Here is a 6,582-nt window from a genome sequence, read left to right as displayed (position 1 = left end):
GAAATATAGTGGTTGTTTAGACATAGGGTTGGGGGAGGCGAATGCTAATGAAAAAAATTTTAAATTGTGGAAATAGACGTACAACTCTGCAAATATATTAAAAACACTAAATTGCAACCTTTTATTAAAAAAGACAAATTTTATGTTATGTGGACTATGTCTCAATAAACAACAAAACAAGTATACAGGAAAAACCCTTATTAAGTACAGAATTTCCTGGAATGTCCTATGTGAAGTCAGGGCCTTAAAGACCATGGCTTGCTAGCAACTCATTCTGCCCTTTGAATACCACTATTACCTCCACCAACACAGGAATGGGAAAAGCTTCTGGAAGAGGATAGGGACATCTTTGAAAATGTATTTCTACTAGTCATTTACTATTATGAGAGCATAAAAGATAGAATTCAATGAAGGAAGGGCAAAGTAGGACCTGTCACAGAAGGAGAGATCTTAGTTTTCTGTTCAACCTAGATCAGTGGAGTCTTGGGCTTCATTCCACCAGCCCATTCATTTGGCAGGTAAAGCATAGCCAGCACCATTTTATCAGTGAAGCTGAGGCCTAGTAGGCTATGACTTGCCAGAAATAGCTGTGTGCTATGGTGTGGAGAGTGACAGGCTTCTGCTGAACCCAGGGTGAGCTAGCATTCAGATCTCCATTCTTTGTCAGATGCTTGGGGGAAATAAATAGATGTTTTCAAACATTTTGCTTAAAAATGACTTCTAGATGAGAAGCTGCGGAAGATGATTGGAACCTTTTAAGGACATAAATAAGAAAAGCATCTCATTTGTTGTACCAGGAAAGACACCACAGAGTTGGAAGACCTGTGTTACAGTACAGCAGTAACTCAGGAAAGCCACAGTACTTTTCTGAACCTACTTCCTCATAGATAAAGAAGCAGACTGAATGGATTAGATCAATTTTTTTTGCCCCAACATGTTTCAGAGAACTCTAGGGTATTGTAATGAACTAAAATGTGTCTTCCTCCAACTCATGTTAGAACCCAAACCTGCAATGTGACTACATTTGGAGATAGAGTCTATAAGGAAGTAATAAAGGTTAGATGAGGTTATAAGGGTAGGGCCTTAATTATATGAACTAATGTCCTTATAAGAAGATGAAGACATGCCAAATCACTCCTCTTTTTCTCTCTCTCTCCATATATGCATAGAGGAAAGACCTTGTGAGCCCACCATGAGAAAGCAGCCATCTACAAGCCAGGAATAGAGTCCTCACCAGAAACAAACACTGACAGCACATTGATCTTGGACTTCTAGCCTCTGGAACTGTAAGAAATAAATTTATGTTACTTAAATTACCCAACCTATGGTAATTTTTGGTACCTTTATAAGACAAAAAAGGTATAGTGGAAGTACATATATTCATAAATATTTGACTTAAATTTTCAAAGTTTAAAAACTGTAATAAAAGTTACAGATAAATTTATATATGTCATATGCCAAGGGTTTAGAGACCACTGATGTATTAAATTCCACTGTCAGGTTAGCTAATTTTTTGAAAGATCATTAAATAAAGCCTCCTTTCCTATCAACTTAAATGAAGAATAAAAGGGTATCTCCATGTAAACTGAAATAAAACAAATAAATGAGTAACCAAGCCCAGGAGAACATATATAAATGACCCTGACTCTCAATGGGAAGAGTGTGAAAGAATCTGTGCACATTATTTTCTTCATGTTTTTATTGTGATAAAATGTGCCTAATGAAATTAACCATCTTTACCATTTTAAGTGTACAGTAAAGTAGTTTAAACACATTTGTACTGTTACACAATCATCACCAAAATCCATCTCCAGGGCTGGGGATGTGGCTCAAGTGGTAGCGCGCTCGCCTGGCATGCGTGCGGCCCAGGTTCGATCCTCAGCACCACATACAAACAGAGATGTTGTGTCCGCCGAAAACTAAAAAATAAATAAATAATTAAAAAATTCTCTCTCTCTCTTTTAAAAAAAATCCATCTCCATTACTCTTTTCATCTTGTAAAATAGAAATTTTATACCCATGAAACAACATTACCCTCTAACCTAGCCCCTTGGCATCCATGATTCTACTTTCTGTTATGATTCTGACTACTCTAAGTATGTTATGTAAATGGAATAATAAAGCACTTGTCTTTTTGTGAACAGCTTATTTCACTTAGAACAATGTTCTTCAGGTTTATCCATGTTGTCCCATATGGCAGGATTTTCTTCTTTGTTAAGGCTGAATAATATTCTATTGTAAGTATATACTATAGTTTCACTATCTACTCACCCATCAGTGAACATTTAGGGTTGTTTCCCTATTTTGCCTATTGTGAATAATGCTTCAGTAAATACAGAAATCCAGATATCTCTTGAAATCTTGATTTCAATTTTTTTCTTTTGTTTTCCAGTACAGGAATTGAACTCAACAGTGCTCTACAACTGAGCTACATCCCCAGCCCAATTTTTTATTTTTTATTTGAGACAAGATCTCATTAATTTGCTATCCTCCTGCCTCAGCCTGTGAGTTACTAGGATTACAGGTAAGATCCTGAGTTCAACTCTTTTGAATATATATCCAGAAGTGGATTGCTGACACTTATGATAGTTCTATTTTTTTTTCTTTTGGTACCACAGATTTAACCCAGGGGCCTTAACCACTGAGCAACATGCCAGCCCTTTCTTATATTTTAATTAGAAACAAGTCTTACTGAGTTGCTTAGGGCCTTGCTAAGTAGCTGAGTCTAGCCTTGAACTTGTGATCCTCCTGTCTCAACCTCCTAAGCTGCTGGGAGTACAGGCATGTGCCACTGCACCCAGCTCTGACAGCTCTATTTTTACCTTTTTGAGGGTCTTTTTTCATAGCAGCTGTAGCATTTTACATTTCCACCAATATTTACCAGGGTTTCTTTTTGTCTACCTCCTCACCATCAATTGTTATCTTTAGTATTTTTGATAATAATAATTTTTACTGGGATGAGGTGATATCTCATTTTGATTTGCATTTCAATGATGATTAGTGATGCTGAACATTTTTAATATACTTGTTGGCCACTTAGGTATCTTTGTGGAAATGTCTATGCAAGGCTGGTGTCCATATTTTTAATTGCATTACATGTTCTTTTTTTTTTACTACTGAGTTGTAGGAGTATTTTACATATTTTGAATACTAACTTCTTATCAGACATATGGTTTGCAAATATTTTCTCCCATTGCATAGATTACCTTGTCTGTCTTTGTTTGTTTTTGGTACCATGGTTGTTTAATGACTGAGCCACATCCCAGCCCTTTTAGTTTTTATTTTTAGACAGGGTCTTGCTAAGTTGCTTAGGGCTTCACTAAGTTCTGAGGCTGGTTTTGAACTTGTGATCTTCCTGCTTCCATCTCCCAAGTTGCTGAGATTTAGGCATGCACCACCACACACAACTTGCCTTTTCATTCTGTTGTATTTTTCCTCTTTTTTTTTTTGCAGAAAATTTTAGTGTGATGTAGTCCTACTTGTATATTTTAGATTTCATTGATTGTGTTTTGATGTCATATCTGAGAAATTATTGCTTATACTAATGTCATGAAGATTTTCCCCTAAGTTTTCCTGAAGAATGTTATAGTTTTGGGTCTTATGTTTAGATCTATAATCTACTGAAGTTGATGTTTGCATGTGGTATAAGGGAAGGGTCTAATTTTCATTCTTCTGATGTGGATATCCAGTTTTCCTAGGACCATATGTTGAAGTGTACTCTTGGAACTTTTGTTGAAAATCCATTGACCGTATATGTGGAAGTTTAACTTTGGGCTTTCTATTCAATTTCATTCAAGATAAATGCATTTTTTCTTTGAAGTTATTCTCAGTCTCCCAACACTCAGGGAAGAAAAGATAAAAATATTCCTTGTGGGTATAGCTCAATGGTAGAACACATGTCTAGCATGCACAAGGCCCTGGTTTCAATCTCCATTACCACAAAGAAAGAGAAGAATTTTCCTAGTGCTTCTAAACTTTAATTCCTTGTAACCCACTTTTATACCTTTTATTATTCAATTTTTAAAATTCTTATGAAACAATGCTCAAACAGAATACTGATTTATAAATAACAATTGTAAATGATTCAAAATACACATAAGAAGTGAAGAGGCAATGGATACATTTGAAGATTTACATAAACATAGAATAGATTTATACACAAATTATATAATGAATGACAGCCATTGCTATGGAAAAATGCACCAAGGATATAACTTAATACTTCACAGAGGAAGACACAAAGTCATACAAGGAGCAATGAAAAATACTCAGCCTCACTACTAATCAGGTAAATGCATATTAAAATGATTGCTCATTTTAATCATCTAATTGAAAAAAATCCATGTCTAATTATATAAAGTGTCATAACAATGTTAGAAAGTAGGAACTCACATACTACTGGTGGGAGCATAAATTAGTTCAATCGCTTTGAGAGCCATTTGGAAACACCTGATAAGCACTTTCTAAGGCTCATAATTACACTTCTAGGGATAAGCACTCCCTGTGGTTTAGTAGTTACACCTGTAGGTGAATGCCATAGAGAATATAATCTCCAGAATATATAATCTCTGAATAAAATCCTTAAGAATGTCCATTTCAGCATCGATTTTAATAGGAAAAATGGGGAGAGAATGCAAATATCCATTAACTAACCACTACCAAGAATCTGTGCAAATACTTTTTGATATATTGAATCATACTAGAGTAAAAGTGGATGAACTAGATATAAAAGTATCATAATTAACGAATTCCCCAAACACTATATTGAGTGTAGAAAGAAAATTGAAAAAGGATATGAAAAGTATGATACCATTTAAGAAAATTTAAAAATACACAAAACAACAGAGCATATTAATGGATGTAATTATAGTAAGAGTATAGAGCTACACATGGGAAGGATACACACCAACTTCAGGATGATACCTACCTCTGGGGAGGGTGGAAAGGTAATGGGACTTTAACTGTATCTGTAATATTTTGTTGAGAAAAAGAAATGTAAATTATGTTTAGCAAAATGTTAATATATTTAATCTTGGTTACTGAAACATGTCTATTATATTGGTTTTTTGTATAATTTGGATGTTTCACAATTATAATATCTTTTTAAATTTAAAATACTATATTCTATTTAGTAATAAGATTATATTGAATGAGCAAGGATATATTTCAACTTGCCCCTCTGTTGTACCTTATTTATTCTTCTTTATGTACTAGGATGAATTTCTTCTTCATTCCTGCACTTCAGGGTTCTAGGTGTCAACCAATATGTATATTTATATCACTTTTACACAATCTACTTCTTTTAATTGGAATTACTGAGGGTTTTATATACCAATCAATCAATGCTAAATTTACTGATTTCCTACTCCATAGCAAGAACTCTGCTAGATGATGAGGATGCAACTGTAAAAAAGCCACAGAGGCTTATAATATAGTAAGATATATAAAATTCAATTACAATTCAGTGTGATCAATATTATGATAAAGGTAGTATAAGGTGCCCTTGGCATATCCAAGAAGGATATTACAGATTACATATTACAGATGAAAAAATGAGTTAGATTAATCAATTTATGCTCAGGGTCACATAGTGGGAAGTGTTGGAGAAAGTGATTCTGCTCAAGTTTTGTAACTCCAGCTATTTCACACACTTAATGAGCATGCATATTACCTCCCATCCATTAAAGCCTTCCCTATTTAAAATAAGCCTATTTATAGCCTTATTGTTCTCTACACTTATCCAAGTGTGAGTGTGGAGGATTTTTTTTCCCCTGAAATCTGTTAGCTTGAGGGGTTTTCATTCCTTCTCATTATGAGGAAATTCACACAAAGGGTTTCCATACTGAGGGGCACAAGATTTAACAATACTATAATCTCTGTTTTGTATTCCAGAAAATTGTTTCATTGTATAATTATTCTATTAAGTGTATATGGTGACCATGGGAAGTATTATAGGAAATGTATTTGGGTCTTATTTCTGGGAGCTGACATGGGATTCCTTGGGGAAGAATGGCACTTTTATTTTGAGAAAGTATACTTTCCAACAAAATATGCAGTTTAAGGAGGCACATGTAGAGCTCCTGATGGAGAAATGGGACTCCTTTCTAGCTATCTACTGTAGTCAACCTAACCCTGTTGATCAGTTGGGAGACACTGGTCATCACCAACTAACCTCAGGACTTAAAGTTCTAGTAGCTTTCATTTCTAATCAGCATAACCTAAATATGTTCAGGTGCCAATGATGATATACTTCTATTATTTGTCTGTTCCTATGACACCAGTTGGACAGTTTTGGCTATTTTGCAAGTTATTCATCCTGATTTCTCCTTCACTTGCTTTTTTAAAAGCACATGAATAAATGGGATGATTTCATTAATTTTAGCTGTTTTTTTCTGTATGCCATTGATGTCCAAAATTACTGGGTTGAGTACCTACAGCCACTATATTATTGAAACTTGTACTCAAACCTTTTAAAAATATAATGACTTTATTAAAATATAGTTAAAATACTATACAATTCACCTACTTAAATGTGCTCAAACTTTTATATGGTTAAAATATATAGGTCAGGCATGGTGAAAC

This window comes from Ictidomys tridecemlineatus, chromosome X, assembly GCF_052094955.1.
Source record: "Ictidomys tridecemlineatus isolate mIctTri1 chromosome X, mIctTri1.hap1, whole genome shotgun sequence".
NCBI classification, from domain to species: Eukaryota; Metazoa; Chordata; class Mammalia; order Rodentia; family Sciuridae; genus Ictidomys; species Ictidomys tridecemlineatus.
The sequence above is the reverse complement of the archived record's forward strand: the minus strand, read 5'-3'. Positions refer to the sequence as shown.